Below are 18,095 nucleotides of genomic sequence, written 5' to 3'. Positions count from 1 at the left end.
CATAATGGGATTAGGCCACAAATCCTTAATTCCATATAATGATTGCTTCGTAACGTCATAAATAATAGATAGATATCGGCTATTTATGATCAGGGCACAACTAAAATTCCTGCATAACCTTTTCCAAATAACTTTGTGCTGAAAGGTTAGTAATGTTACAGATTTTCAAAATAGGTTACGTTGTCAAATTTAGAATTCACCATTTTTACGCAATCTTCTATAACTTCTACTAGAAACGTCCAATTTTTAAAATCTAAAAAATCTGAGAAAGCTAAATATATGTAGAACTTAAAATGTAAAACAATATGACCATTCAACATGCCCTTCATACCTAAAAAAATCCATCTTTCCCGGTATAGATCATTCTGGGACACCCTGTATATACTGAACCGCTTGTCTTGAGTCACTGAAATTTCAGTGCAGTAATTGGATTCCTTGCCCCAATAATATATATAACTTTTGTTACCAGTGTGTTATTAGTTTTTGAGAACAATACAAAAATAGTCACAAATTTACCACAGGGGTGTAGTACCCCCTTAAGTGACTGAGTGGGTGTTGTTGAACAATAGGTATCGACTGACTAGCGTTCAGTCTGATAAGTTAAAATCAAATAGGTCGTATGCATTATTTGTTGTATTTTTAAAGTATATACAAGTATATTACCAAACTGATTATCTTATTTCCACGTTAAAATGCATCCATTACTTAAAATAAGGCTACAGTTTTTAAACGTTTCTGACGTACCAAATTTGTATTCGCTTTAACCGACCTATCTAAAAAACCAAAAATAATCTCATTTGCCTCAAATAACATTTTGTAGCCAAGATAACAGCGATGTGATTATTGAGGTAGAACTTTTTGAGTGACCCTCGCAGGACCATAACCAGTATAATTATCCTATTAACCTAGAAGTACTGAGCCAAATTTTGTAACAGGGGGAGGAGGTTGTTGTTGCAACCCCCCCTCTAATTTTCAATTATAAATGCCTTTATATTTGTAACCAATGTATAGCTATAGATCTTTTCTATCCAGTTATATCAAACATTTCCCATATAATGTCAGTAGCTCTTGGAATAATTTGACAAATGAAAATCATGGATTTTACTGTAGAAACCAATGGCGGACCTCACCAATCCCCCTCTATGGTCATCTTTGATGGCCGGACCTACAATGAGCGCAAAGGATGGATCTACGATTAGCTTATGTCGTTTGGGCGTAAACTCACGCGTATTTTTATGACGGATAAAAGAATTTTTGGGAGTTATATCCATAATGTGTGATTAGCTCCGCAGCAACGCTCTCAATTTTTTATTTTATTTTTTTTATTTTTATTTCTACTTGTAATTGTAATGGCCATTAATCATTAATGTACATAAATGCCCTGTGAAAGATTTTAATCTTAAAATCTTTAAGCTTAAAAGCCTAAAGTGCTTCCATGGTTGTTTGATGGCATATAAAACTGCGTCATTTTAAAGAAAAGAGGTAGACACTCAGAAAAAGACTTACAAATGGCAAGGATATTTAAAAGAACAAAACCTTTTTAGCATAAAATGTAAGGAATACGTCATATCATTTTACTAATTTAAATTTTAAATACAGTCATGTACAAAAGTTTGGAATATTTTAATTTTGGAATCAAATGCAGTTTTCAATTATATTAGGAACAGGTTTATTGTTCTTGAGTAGTGCTCAGTTGAATTTAATTGAAAGATACAAATGTCCTTTGATGTTTACATCACACAGTTTGTCAATTATACAAAAGAATTACCCGATGAAGCGCATTACAATGGAAGGATCACACAATCGCAATACTTGTTGGCGGTCTCTTTGTATCACAAAATGAGATTAAAGACACTTATTGTCTAGCAAACTTATTGTTTAAACAAAATTTAAACTCTAACTGTGACATATTCAGGTAAGTCTCTTGCTTGAGAAAACACAAATCAATATTTGGTGTGTCCACCCCTTGCCAGCTCAAAGTCATGTAGGCGACGTGCCATTCCCTCGACCAGGTTTGCCAAGGTTCCTTGTAAAATATCTCACCAGCAAGCAATGAGGGCGTTTCTAAGTGTATTTGAAATCCTAGCGATATTATATATTTAAGCAACATGTTTTGTAAATCCAATAATCACTTCACTATAGCGCCATGGTATGGTGCAAGTAATCCTTTCCTTTTGCTACAAATACTAGGTTGATTGAAGGGTTTACGAACTACTTTCCATGGCCTTGCAAGCTCTGAAAGCGCATTTGCCTTTTATTACCAACCTTTATTAAGTTACAAGCACTGATATAACCCTATTACCTGGTCCAATCGTGATGAAGCACGCATATCACAAAGGTTTCTTTCTTATAAGATTGTCCTAAATTTATAACCGCGATACGTAATGGATTTACAGCCCAATCTACTTTGAAAATAACCCAGTTGTGATACGTAACAACAAACTGCCACCAATGACCAAACAAAATAAAACTACTGCCATGGAAAAATCATTAATGTGAAAAAGGAATGTTTTCTAACGAGATTTAAAACATATATATCACTCCCCCCAGCAAACACAAAAAAGTTTTAAAAACGTTTTAAATAAAAGTTATATTTTGGCTTTTGGTTTTGGTAAAAGCGTTTTAATAACATTAAAATGTTGGGTTATATAAAGTCATGATAACGTTTTAAAACGATTTGTATGAAAACACACTACAAAAATATTTTTAAATGTTTTTAAAAAATGTTATTGTAAACTATTTTGGCAAACATTTTTGCCAAATAGTGTGCCAATACTTAGATAACATTATGTTAAAATGTTTGAACCCAGCACAACACAGAAATGTTTTTAAATGTTTTTTTCAAAACCTTTTAATAACATTTAAATGTCGGGTTATATAAAGGTCATGAAAACGTTTTTAAAACGTTATTGAAAATATTTTGGGCAATGGGCACACATTTTTCGCAAAATATTTTTTCAACCCCAAAATAACATTCTGTTTTGTATCAAGTTTTCAAGAATGTTTTTGGAATGTTATTAAAACGTTTTTATACCCTTTATATGACCCGACATTTAAACGTTTTCTGTAAAACATTTTTGTTTGCTAAGCAGTAGATTATTTAAAAAAAAACGTTTTGTAAGGTTATGAAAACGTTTTATACTGTTAATATACCCTTTATATTTAACCCGACATTTAAACGTGTTCTGACAACCTTTGATAACCTTTTGCGAATGTTGTCGAAAACGTTTTGTGTTTGCTGGGATCCCTGCATACTGTACTGAAACTTTTTCCACTATGTAATGAGCATATACCGTAAAGATTCGCCTAATGCTACACATTTTCTCATCTGCCTCACGGTAAAGTTCACGTACAAATAGAAAACTCTGAGAATCCCAACAAGAATTAAGGGTCCTTGCCCTTTACTTGCAGGTGGGATTTTTACGTGAGGGCACTTTTAGTTTGTTCCTAAAATTTCAGTTATATCATGTATATCCACGGAGCCCATTATGCACCATTAGGCGAATCTTACGGTATATGGGCAACATTAGAGAAGTTTCTTTTTTCGTGAGCCCAGAGCTAGAGCTATCATATATCTGTGAAGAGGTTGTGAAGCTGGAATATCATCAATTTAAGTATGCAGAGGTAAGTTCATGTCTTACGAATTATAGCAAAAACTCGAAATATTCAAGAAAGTATTATAGTGAATCTTGATTTAGACCTCTATCACTTCGGCATGGTTGAGACTTACCGAAAACAAAGAAATTAAAAACTTTCCAATCGAAGTGACACGTGTACAAGATTCAGATTCAGATTCAGATTCAACTTTATTTAACCACGGAGGGCCCAGATCACCCCAAAGGTTGTTCTTCCTTGGGGCCGTGGACATTAATACAATACATGTATGAAATATACATATTTTTACAGAAACTTACTTAAATACACAAATGTAAGGACTTTTAATTAAAATTATTTACATTATATAAACAAACAGATTAAGAGAAAATAAATTTAAAATTTAAACTAAAATATAATAAACCTCCTTCAGCTTATTTTTGAAATTGTTTAAATTTGGAGAATTTCTGACATTGTTATCAAGATTATTCCAAATGATTGCACCTCTGTAGGATAAGCTTCGTTTTTTAAAGTCAGCACGAGTTGTGGAATACGATATGGTCACGTCATATCTTTAAGCAATCGTCCTAATGTCGTATTAATTGTACATTCCACCCCTCTTCATCACTACAATATTTCCTACGCATCCAAAAACCGATGATCAAAAGTGTCTAATTTCGTTTTTAACATTTTGTGAGAAGAGCCCTAACCTCTTGACCCAAATGTGCATTCTGTGAATGTATCTTTGTAGTAACTTTTGCTGCAGAGTAGCGTCACCTTTCTCAGGTTAGCTACGACAGCACCGTTCGGGATTATCCCGCGTTCGGTATTACCCGTCATTCCCCTATGTTCACTAGTAGTACATAACATATCAGCCCTAGAGCTCTTTTCATGTTCGTTCATGTATCAATGCACGACCTTAATCAAACAATAAATTGTTTATTTGCATAATATATACAATATTGGTCATGCTCAAATTCTAAGCTCTTACTGCTTACGGTAACATATTGATCTAAAATATTTTTTATATTTTTTAGTCCAAATAATTCTTATCATGTTGATATATATACATAAAAATTGTAATATCACAATTTACTATTATAATATTGAAGCGGCCTGATTTTATCCATAAATATGTGATGCAGCATTTTTAGCACTTCATGAAAAGTATACAAATATTTGGTTGAAGTTGCAAAGTGCTAAACTTAGGTTGTTTTTCCATGTTTTTCCATGTTGTTAATGAATTCGTATTTTTATAACCATAAATTTTGATCAAATTTTCATCATCAGAATAGTCTTTTTAAAATGAATACGTTATGTATGTGGATACGTTTTTAATACTGTCACTCGTAACGACGATGTTTAATACGTTTTTCACTAAAGAAAGAACAAAGCTCTAAAAGCTTTATCTCTCAGTTCTGTATGGTAACGGAAAAAATAACAATAGCGAAATTATATTTAATTTCATAGCTGAGCGCAGTAAGGTGTGCTCTGAAGGACAAACTTAGTGTTTTTATACTTGCTTATCATTATAAAAGGAATAAATAATTTAAATACCTTTATCTATTGTGTAACAATAGTAAAATGGATATTTAATTTTTTATCTACTTGCGTCGTAAAATTTATATGTGATTTCTTAATTACCTTTTTTGAGATGTGTTCTGACCTGAAATTAATTTCAGATAAATTAAAAGCAAAATTTACTTAATTTTCTCAGATAAATTAAAAGCAAAATTGACTTCATTTTCTCCCCCTTACGAGACTTGCCACTATATATATATTATCGTGTAACAAACTCTTGACTACATTTATCTATTCGACATTTGACTTGAATTCCAAAGCATATAACTTACACACAGAGAAATAAAAACACGTTATGTAAAAAAACACAACACGATGTTAAATAAATTATACACAATATATGTAAATGTTTGTCAACAGCTTTTACCATGCCAGTTTGTAAATGCTTCAAACACATAACTTGAACTGTAGCGAACCGTTTAGCGAAGTTAGTTTACCTAGTGTGTGTAATCATTGCATGAAGTGAAGTAAAATGTCAGCCCAAAATACTTCGCTGATTGGAGAAAAGTTATTCTTCCTAACGTGTTATGTAAATCGATACGCACAAAATACACAACCCTGGTGCAACATTGTGGTAAATTTAATCGGGAAGTAAAAATCGCTTTATGTGCAAAATGGCCGCACGTGGAGCTCGTGTGCTCACGGACTGATTGCAAGAGTAATCGAGAAATTTGAAGCTAGTAAAGAAAAACATCATTTCATGATCAAGTGGTTATTGCAAAGATTTAGCACCTTCATGTACATTATTAGAGATATGCGTGCGCGTGCAGCTTCCAATTAGCATTGTATAGAGGATCATGAATAAGCCATAGTACAGTTATGTCTACAGTAAATTTTCCATGACCTTTACAACACTTACCAAGTGCTGTTTGTCAAGTGCCAACAATAACCACGTGCTAACTAGTTCCATCTACCACAGTCACAGCCAATTAGCGCCTAGAATGGGCCACTTGACTGCCATGGTTACCATTTCCGGTTGGCTTTCCGTTTGGGCTCTCTGTGACTTGAGTTTCGTGCGATATCCTGTCATTTTACTTATCAAGGCTGTCCCCCGTTATTTTAATGACTATGCTAATAAATTAAAGGCTGGCATAAAGAGTATAATCAAGCTTGATTGACAGAAAGTACTAAATTCGTACCTCAAACAGTTTCGCGACATCCGTCTTCCAACTGCGGCAAACCCAGGCCGGTTCGGTTGAGGTAAAATTAGCATTGAATTTGCACGGGACTTTGGACAAGATTTTGGGTTTTCCTTTCTCACACAAATGTATGGTCCCCCGTTACCGAAACTTGTATTGGGTTGAAAAATGCAGACACATTAAAAAGAATGAATAATCTCACTAAAGAGCAAATACAAAAATCACAGGTCTTATACTTTTTGATATATAATGCTAACTAGTTGCCGTCCTATACCTGCAACACAGCGCTACCAGTAGGGGTCATTTACCTATTGTGAGTGCCTCTGTGTTGTGTGTATACATGTAGGCAACAATAACTGCATGATGCTTATAGATTCCAGTCAAGTACAACCAGGTCATAGCAGCTGCACAGCTATATACGTGGTTGAACTGGGGGTCGGATTACCACTGGATCATGAAATCAGACCTCATCTTATTTCTTACCTTCTTGTCCCATCTTTGTCATAACTACGGGTGGGCAGTTTTAGGCAATGTACAGGTTGAAATTACTGGGTGTACAAATTATTTATAAATGTTAAACTGTTATTTACCTGTGTACAAAATATTTATAAATGTTAAACTGTTATTTACCTCTATTATCGCCTTTTCATCAAAATCCTTTTTCTGTTCTCCTATTTATCTTCTCTAATATCTCATTTACCATTTTTCATATTTTGATCCTTTTCGTTTCTTCTTTCTTAATTTCGGGGGCGAGCGCGAGCTCACGTGCGTGGGTGTGTCATATCAATTTCAATTTGTAAGCGCTCATTAACAAAGTCATAGTTCATTGAAATTACAACCGTATGACAAAATAGGCGAAAATGGTAACTTTTTGCACAAGATTTGCAATTTAAAGAGAATTTGCTATTGGTCTTTCTACTGACGCTAACTATGAAACTATTATAATCTGATCTACTGGACTTACGTTTTTGTGAGTGGCAATATTTCACATCCTATCTCGGATGCATCATCAGGCCAACTGATGTTAAAGGGCAGGTCTATTGCGAAAACAACATCATATCATTGGCAAGCTAATATTATAAGGACAATGAAAGTGACTCCTTTATTGAGAAAATAAGACGTTTAAAATTGATATTCCGCAAAAATCAACTTAAGCGGTGAGTTCCTTCGAACGAGACAGATTTGGCCTAGAAAAACGGTGACGTCATGAAATGAGATGTGCCCGCTATGAGAAAAGGGACTATCAACGCCCTCAATGGACAGAACGTATACTGTTGTTGTTCACAGAAAAAAAAAACTCTAAAAAGTATTAAAAATTTAATGGTTTGTAAACATATGGATAAAATCAGCCGCTTCTTTTTTATATATAGTAAATTAAGTGATATTACAATTCATATGTATATCAATATCATGAGAAATATTAGGCCTAAAAAATAAATAAATAATTTGAGCTTAGAATTTCATCTGAGACTAGCATAAACCGTAGTCCACAAACTCATGCAGCTACTATAGTTTCAGTTGGATCAAATATTACAAAGCAAACGCATAGTAACAAAAGTGTGCATATTGTTATGCAGCATTGTTATGGTAAATGGTAGTACAACTCATTGTTGCTAATGTCAAACTTGTCAAAGTGATTGTTATTGTATGATGAGAGCATGGTATAGTGTCCGCTTCATTTACCTACGTCACCAGCCAAACGGGGGGAGAACACATACGCTTCAAACGGGGGAAGAACACGTACGAGGCTGAACTTTACCACACAATTTCTCCTTTTTCAGGAGAAATATGCATTAAAAAATTGCAACAAGTGTCATCTTATAATGTAATAATTATTCTTTTCAAATAGAGATAAACTTCTTTTTGCAATAGACCTGACCTTTAAAGCGGCAAAAGTTCGTTGACCTGTGAAGAGGATGTTACGTCACAGGTCGAAGAACTTTTGCCGCTTTAACATCAGTTGGCCTGATGATGCATCCGAGATAGGATGTGAAATATTGCCACTCACAAAAACGTCCAGTAGATCAGATTATTCGCCACTTGCACGGTTCCGCCATTATGCACTATATGCGGGGAGAGCCTCGAACTGGCAGCATACATGAAAGGAAGAATTACGTAACCTTACACAGAATGTTATATGACTGGTTCAATTCCCATTCATGTATGCTGCCAGTTCGAGGCTCTCCCGCACATAGTGCATAATGGCGGAACCGTGCAAGTGGCGAATAATAATTTCATAGTTATTTATACCTGGATGAATGATAATCTTCATGATCTACTGACGCTAGTATATAGACAATATAAGTGTGCTTTTTCATTTAATGACATTTGATGATATTGATTGATGAATAAAATATGAATGAATGAATGAATGAATGAATGAATGAATGAATGAATAAAATTTGAAAAATATAGTAAGGAACACTTGATGTTTTGACTTTTAAAACCTACATTTTGGTCAACAAATGTGCTTGAATAGGTAGTTTTCAAGAGATTTTCCACATCGGCCTTGTATTGCTATAACATTGAATTGCCTTATCTGTTGACCTAGTGATGAAAAAAACGTTTTTAGGGGGAAGTGTTAGCTTTCGTTTGATATAAAAAAATTTTGATTGGATGAAGGGAACAGGTCAAGTCAAGTCAAGTCAAGTAAAACTTTATTAATCTACAAGGGAAATTACACTCATGAGTGCTCATACATACAAAACACATAATTACAACAAAATATCATATCATATCAAAACCACAGTGAAAAGGAAGAAGCCCTGTCAATTAGGCCTACATGTTACTAAGAACGGCGCACCAAGTGTAGTTAGAGTTGAAGTCTAATAGCTTGTGGAAACCGGCTTGTCAAGGCAAAGGACAAGCGCATCCAACCAGATCTGGGAATCAGCTGACATGATAAACGATCATGGAGTGGATGACCAGAGTCATCCATCACATCAGTCAACTTCTTTAATACTCAACAGATCAGCATAAACAGCTTCGAGGTCCCGCCTTGACACACCTATGATCCTTCCAGCTTCATTCACAATTCTATCAATTTTGTCCCTATCCCCTTTTGCAACACATGAGGTTTCGACAAAGAGGCCCATTTTTCAGCTAGAAGCTCCACAGCTCTTACATTGCTATGCACTCAACCGTGCAGTGTAATCAAAGACTGTGCGGAGACAATTCACTGCTTGCTTGAGAGCTCTTGGACGAAAATGTGTGCTCAGGTGTATCGAGGTGGAAACTGTGCGCATGATGGTTTTATAAGAGAATCGTTTTTGTATAGAAACCTTTCCATATGATGGGAATGTGAATAGTGTGTGGGGTGCGTTTCCAGGGCCGTCGCCTTGGGGGGGGCATATTATATAGGTTTCTGTTGTAATTATCTATCCTGGATGTGACACGAGTGAAAGAGTGTCAGCTCAATGAATGTTAATGAAGTGAAAGAGAATCAGTTTGCCGATTTTCTGCAAACATTATGAGCACTCGTTGTATCCAGGGCCTGTGTCCAGTGTTACACCAAGGTCGCGTACTTCCGTAGAAGGAGTGATAGGTGCTATTACCAAGGTGATGTCAACTTTGGGGACATTCCGTGATAACCTTGAGGTGACATGAAAGGGACACAACATTAGATATTTTCTAGAGGCTAGGGTGTTTTTGAAGAAAAAAAATCGCCCAAAAACTTTACCCACTAATGAGATGGTAAAAAAATTGCCTCGCTGATGAGTAAAAAACTATTTCCCTACCCAGCGGCCAGCTCTGTATAAAGGTATACATTAAAATTGAAAGACAAATTCGCCCCCAAAGCAGCGAAAAAAATCCACCGCCTTGGGCGAAAAAAAACCCCCAAACAAACTGCCTGACCCTACTTCCCTAGCCCCCCGATAATATCTAATTTTGCGTCTCTAACACATGAAGCTCAGTCTTTGAGTTGTTTAACATCAACTTGTTCGCGGTCATCCATAGTCGCATATCCTCGATACAGTTCGCGAGCTTATCATGGGCACTGCCACGATTGGGAGGCTTAAGCAACACATAAAGCTGCGTGTCGTCGGAATTTAAAAGATAATACTATATGGGCCATGCTATTTTATTATATCCTGGATAAGAGCAGAGTAGATTACCAAGTTTTCTTGGGATATGGCTACCTCTGCAATTTAGTCGAAATGTCATACCGGGTGTCCCAAAAAAAGGTTACATGTAGATTTTTGAAAATAATAAAGTTAATAGTAACAATTATAAATATCCTTTTCATGACATAATCCCTCTACTAGTAACCCTCTGAATGTCAAGTTCACAACCTACGTACTTAATCCGCATTCCACGCATTCTTGAGCAAGCTCTTTACGTAACATAATGTAACACGAGGTTCATTATTCCACCGTCACAGCCACCGTGCATTTTGCGGGGCACTTGAGTAGGCAAATGCAGTATATTATTCTAATAAACAAAGAATAAAACTTGTTCAGTTTTATTTCAAGAGTTCAGTCAGAAATGTAAAAACAAACAGCAGCGATTGCAAGTCAACAAAACCAAACAAGGCCTAAATGCAAAAGATTGTTATTCATTTCACTATGCTGATAACATGAGATACAGCGTGCAGAACTGCTTTCACCAAAAACGTGTTCTTCTCTAATGACCACCTGACCAGTGTACAATATTTTATTTTTTCGATATGTTTCTTTTGTTCAACAATGAAAAATAAGAGAAACATAAAAAGTAATAAAGAAAATAATCTGAAAACAAAGGTGAGCGTGTGTTCAACTTTTGTTGTGCGATATTTTGATGGTTAGCCACTCTTGACACCCCTGTCATCTTGCGCTCATAAGTTAAGGTGCTTTTAAGATACGGAATTGAAACTTAGCAAACAGTTACAAGAAGGATAAATAAATAATATGTGAAACAATTACATTGTTTTGTTGTACTATCACAAAATGCGGTTCATTTTCTATATGTAACCTTTTTATGGGACACCTTGTAAGTTACGCATTGTTAACCTTTGCTTTTGTGAAAATAATATTTGAATGTAATTTGAACAGAGTTTGAAAATTTAGAAAATTCTATAGGAAAATTGCCGAAAAACGGATACCTCCTCCCCAACCAGATTTGCCCTTCACGCCCTCCTCCGTAATGCCCCCCCCATAGCCATGTCCCATATTATGACTCACGAGCTACACCAAATTTCATAGGTTCATGTTCTTGTGCATGTATCATACTTAGTTTGATTTGATTTAAACTTTTGATCCAAACACAAAGAAATAATTCCTACCTCGGAAATTTCAGATGTTACTCCATATTTCATCAGCGAGTGAGTGACTGTATCAGGTCGCGATTTTCTTGACCTTTAACCTGATAACAGACTCGTAGACTCTGTATGCGGACTTTATACAAGTCCACAAAATGTCCCGGAGACACGATGTGAATGTGGTTTGAGACCTCTGATGCTGTACTACTGGGTCTCCTATGTTTATTAAAACGTGTTTTCAGAGAAGTGGTTCCATCACCTACAATTGTTCCAAATTAGTTGCGGACATTTTATCACCTTTTGTCAGAAAAACCAAACATCACATTTCCAATTCGCAGCAATGTGTCGAACTTTATATTCAAGATCAAAGAGTAGAGGAGGATGAAGAGTTAAGGTCATATGACGTCAGTGCTTTATTAACATCTGTCCCAGTTGACAAAACACTGAATTATCCCCTGACCAGATAGTTAGACTCTGTGAAGCTTGTCTAAAACAGTATTTTGTTTACAATGGAGAATATTATTATTACACGGCCGTGGGCCTTCCGCTTTCTCCGATACTGTGCGACATGTACATGGAAGATCTTGAGCAGAGAGCTATTGAGACAGCGCCACACCCACTCTGTGGTAGTTTCGCTATATAGATGACAGCCATTGTAAACTTATGAAGTATCACTCTCAAGATTTTACTGACCATCTCAATTCGCTGGACAAGGACATTCAATTCACCACTGAAGCAGAGGAAAACGACACAAGTGCCTTCCTAGATACTCTCGCCGTTATCCAACCGGATAGATCCACCAAAGTTACAATATATCGCAAAATCAATATCTTAATTTCGCCTCTAATCACCCCATTGATCACAAACTTGGGGTCATCCGAACTTTGTACCATAGGGCCGATACCATGGTCACTAACCACCAGGATCGCGAGGACGAGAAATCTCATGTGAACAAAGCTTTAGCGAAATGTGGGTATCCTAAATGGGCAACTCGATAAAGCCACTCAACCAAAGATTCCAAAAACGAGCGACGTGGGCGATAAACACCCAAATAAAGGCCACGTAGTGCTCCCTGGCCTTACATCAAAGGTATCTCTAAAGCTATTAGAAGGACAATTAGTAACTATGTATGGCGTTAGCGTATTGTTCAAACCCACTCGCACGCTAAGACAAATCCCAGTGTCTCCCAAGGACAAGACAGATAAGAAGTACATTCCAGGTCCGGTATACTACATCCCTTGCCAGGGCAAAACTGTTACCGGTACCGGTAAACACATAAAACACGTTTTAATGAACATAGGAGACTTGGATAAAGTCCGCATACTCGACAGAGACAGTAGGTTCCAACGTGGAGTTAAAGAAGCAGTTCACATAAAAGCCAACCAACCATCTCTCATCAAAGATGGGGGCCGGTTCAAACTTTCAGGAGTCTGGGAGTCTGTTATCAGGTCAAAGGTAAAGAAAATCGCATTTTGATATAGTCACTCACTCGCTAATGAAAGATCAAGTACCATCTGAAAAAAGTTTAAATCAAAATCATGAACTTTCATGAACATACTTAGTTTGTTTGAGTTTATTCTTTTCATGGCGGTTTCTTATTTTATCTTACGCCCCTCTGGCATCAACCATTGATAAATCCATGTAATAACCTTAACCTTTATATTTTGTACGTTCGCACGGCACAGTTTAAGGAAATAATACATTTTTCAAGCAAATGAAACACATCATCGAGACATTCTTTCGCATTTTTGATTAAATGAAAGAGAATTCGGGGGTAATCATAATTATTGCGCTGCCCCAAGCATGGTGAAGACCTCGATCATGTCGTTGCCTACAGTAGCGGCGCCAGGAATTTTTCCGCCACTGGTTGCCTACGGAACAGAGAGGACGATCTGTGAATTTTGATTTCTATCACCATAGCTGTTGTAATGTTAAGTAGGGGTGAATGTGACCTGAAGACGTTCAAACCAACAAGAAATGTCTTTAAAAATGAAGATGAAGATCATGTTTTATAATTTTGCATTGACAAGTACTAGGAATGCTAGTAATTTTGTGTGTGTGGCACAAGTAACCGGTTGGGAAATATTGGTAAATACCGCCAATGACATACTACTCAAGAACTTTTATGTTGAAAGCTAAATTGAAAAATGTGTGCTAAATAGATTTACATTTAATTCATACTTGTAATAAAGGGCTCAATGGAAATCACATCCTCAGCAATCCAACAATCTATAATTATTCAGAAAACCTTTGAATATTTGCTGCTCAATGGTGATTATATCAGAAAAGGCAAAAAGACATTTAGTTTGGAGTTATGAATGAGAGAGTTGACAGAAAGTTGAAGGAGTTAGATTGTTATAGACATGATGGTTTCAACCAAGTTTCATGGTTTCATGACAATCCAACTATCTATTATCAGTATTATCATTATTATCAGTAACTATTAATCTTGATATGACCTTGATGGTTTTGACGCTTACTTGTAATTACATGCATCACGTTTTATGCCAATCTGACTTTCAATGCTCAGTTGACATCAAATGCCATTGACACAACTTTGAACATTCTGACAATCCAACAATTTGGCACAGAATTATTTAGTACACATCAGTTTTCTAATTAAATAGCAAAAACTGAAATAATATGGCTCCTGCAATTCATTAAAAGCATGTTATTTTATTTAAAATATATTTATTCGCAATATATACTTTACTGATAGTTGCAAGCACATTATAATCAAAAAAGACTGATTCCTCAATTCAATCTTTATTTTCTGAATGTACTGATTAAAATGCCAGGACTACTAACTGTCCAGTTGCTCTACCAAAAGGATATAAAACCAAAGCCTCTAATGTCACTCCCAACCCACACATCATGGTCATGCAGTAAGGCCCATGGACTGTATATAGCTTGGTCACTTGGTCCTGTTTGGTCAGATAATTAAGGATGATTATTGTTTTATTTAACCCTTGATAACAGCAATAATACAATTGTATTTCCTTTTTCATAGAACAATATTATTGTCAAATAATATAGGTACTAAAATTTTGATTTTCGAACGGATTATTATCGTTGACAAAACAAAATAAATGTTTGATATATCAGTTATTTCATAGATAGCATCTTTTTAATATCCATCCATAAATAATCACAGAGTATTATCTGTTTACAAAATAAGCGTTTATCTCCAGCAAATTCAATTAGTCATGTTATCAGTATCTAGCTGTAGGGTGCCAACATCGGGAAATTTCTATTATTTATATTGTTATAGTCAAAAGCGGATACTTTGCCCAAGGTCCAGTCTGCACGTGGCTCAGTCGCAAACATACACGACAGAAACCGGCTGTGAAGGAGACTATGTGCAATAGATAACTTTCTTGTAATAATATCCGGGTTTTTTTGTATAATAAAGAAAGTCATGTATATACAAAATGAAGCAAATCCCTATTGCCAACTCGGTAAAATGTATACTCGTAACACAATCTTGTACTTCATAGCACCCAGTTTGGTTTATGGTTTGAAAATATTGCAAGTAAACATTGCTTCTTTCAAATGTGAGACACAAAACCTCAAATCTAGTACAAACAATCATTAATATGTTTATGAAGATATAGCTAACTTTCCATGCTAGAGATTGGACCCAAGACAAAATACACCTAAATTAAGTGTAAATTCAGGGTTAGTCCGCCCATGGTGAAAAAAAGCTGATGGAATTATGTACTGCCGATCTCATTAATATAAAAGCAATTAAGGTTTGGGGTGTTTATAACAACTAGAAGTTTAACAAGTCTGTCTCCCGGTACCTATAAATGCACATTAGTAGACTTGAAAAAAATGGCTACCCCGTGGCATCTCAGTTATTATCTGCAAATTATCTTTAAATAACGTGTCAGAAAATCTAAAGGATCTAATCGATCTGATATCACCTTCAGTGGGAAAGTGCGCCTTTGGGGAATGTCGTTCGCATATGCATATAGTTTCCGCACTTCTATAGTATCAATGCTATTACTAGGTGGATCTTAAATACGTGACGCACATTTCTATGGACAATGTGACATAAGTCCAATCCAAAACCAATGTTAACACCTTTACATTTTCTAAAATAAAGAAGAAGAAAAAGAAGAAGAAGAAGAAGAAGAAGAAGAAGTAGAAGAAGAAGAAGAAGAAGAAGAAGAAGAAGAAGAAGAAGAAGAAGAAGAAGAAGAAGAAGAAGAAGAAGAAGAAGAAGAAGAAGAAGAAGAAGAAGAAGAAGAAGAAGAAGAAGAAGAAGAAGAAGAAGAAGAAGAAGAAGAAGAAGAAGAAGAAGAAGAAGAAGAAGAAGAAGAAGAAGAAGAAGAAGAAGAAGAAGAAGAAGAAGAAGAAGAAGAAGAAGAAGAAGAAGAAGAAGAAGAAGAAGAAGAAGAAAGAGAAATGAAAGAGAAGAAAACAGAAGAAAAGAGAAAAATGAAGAAGAAAATAATGAAAATTACTCTTATCACCTATAAAGAGTGACACATAGGGTACTACGTGGCGTGTAATCATGCAAAATATATTGGGAGACAGGGGGAACTATTAAAAGACCTACATGGTGGCACATACAAGGAGGGCAGCTTATAGACCGACACATACAAGGAGAATTATAAAAGGAGGCCGACTTATGAGTCATGCGCATGGTAACATCTAACCAATGAACGATGAGATTGGACGTTTTAAAATATATAATATTGCTTTAAAGCACTTGTAGCTAAAGCCGGATTGGTGTGATTGGTTGAAGAGTCCTTCATGGTAGTCTCAGGAGTTTTTGGCGAGCGATTTATGACTTCCATGAGATCAATTAGATTTACTTACTACCCAGCAAACACAAATTCAACCGATCTAGAGTCTTCTCATCTTGGAGTTCCAAGCTTATGCGTATGAAATTTAGACATGGTGGTTTGATGCTGTTGGTCATTCATAAACGAAGATAGGAGCCTCCTAAGTGTAGCGTACCGGTGCGTTAAGAAACTGTACATCAATACCACAAAAAGCTCAATTTCATCAAAAACACGACTTCGAGTTTAAGTTAAATTTAACGTGGTGCAATAAAACGCGCCCATTTCTATTCAGTGGCGAGTTACATTTTTATTGATTGTGTTATCTACTCATCAAAGCTTCATTGATCATATTTATAATCAACTTTAAATTCAGGCTGCATTGATGAAAGTATTAATATTGATCATTCACAATTTATATCAAGGACATCCCTGAGAGAGCCAATGTCAATCACTGTTGGGTTCAAAAGGGTACGAGATTCTCCTTCGGAAACATAGTTAAGCAGCAGTTCTTAACCTAAGTGCACGTTGTAAAAACCTCTCTATTATTTTAATGAGATATTACGCTCATGTAATAAAGGTATATACGAGGGACATTCAAAATGTAAAACCCTCTATATTATTTTAATGAGCCATTACACTCATGTAATAGAGGTATATACGAGGGATATTCAAAAGCTTCTGCTTACACCACCATATCTTAGCTGTAAGTAGTAGCCCTTTCGTATTTTGCATGGTTATGACCTAGGGTCTTATCTAGTGTAAGAGAAACATTTTTTTTTTGTATTTGTTGCAGGCGAAATAAGAATAAAACCAGGATTCAGTGCCGCGAAAATGGAGAATATCCGTACATTTATCTATATACAAAGAAGACATTCGAAGACCAAATTAGGTGACAATCAAATACAATTTTATTCACTTCACCGAGATGGCTCAAATGTTAAGCTGACATAAGAAACAATATCACAACTTGTATCAAATGACAAAAAAGCTGCTTCACTCCAAGAAAACCAGTTGTGTTTTAGCAAAGAACAGATTAGAGCAGAAAAGAACTGTGTAATAAATAAAATGTTTTTCTTAAATACCCAAAAGACAGAAAGTGTCTGTATTGAAAAAAAAGACTAACTGGAAGCATATGGTCGAATCCAACCAAAAGTGTTCACGGGCCAAAATAAAAGTCCGAAATAAAAATGTCTCCACAATTTTTTCCTTTTGCCCATTGATTGATGACATATTGGCCTTATAGGAACCAAAAGTGCCATTACTAATCTTGAAAAATAAATCCACGACGTGTGATAGTAAATGTGATATCAAAACCCAATGTTACCTACGAATACCACTAGGATGCTTTCACTATCGCAATACTAATCAACCTAAAAGAAATGGAATATTCCCATTAACGCTTTTTTCGTGTAATGTAGACCACAGGGTGTCAGGAAAATGCTAGCTCAACCAGAAAATATTTGTTTTTATTTTTATAACGCGATCAATATGATCTTAGTCAATTTATGCTAGTTTATTTTTGAAAATGATGTTTAGGTCATTTTCTGTATTTTATTTATCAAATGAGTATGAATCAATTTACACATTGTATTATAACGAGTAGGATATATGTTTTCAAGAATATTAGGAATTATACGCATACACCTAACGCTTTATACAATGAAAAGGTGAAGAAACCCGGGTATTCGTAGGTAACATGAGCGATTTAACAATATCTATATTGAGTTTAGAGGTTTAAATTTTGCTATTATG

Source organism: Amphiura filiformis, chromosome 6 (assembly GCF_039555335.1).
Source record: "Amphiura filiformis chromosome 6, Afil_fr2py, whole genome shotgun sequence".
In the NCBI taxonomy this organism is placed as follows: Eukaryota; Metazoa; Echinodermata; class Ophiuroidea; order Amphilepidida; family Amphiuridae; genus Amphiura; species Amphiura filiformis.
This window is presented reverse-complemented; position numbering follows the sequence as displayed.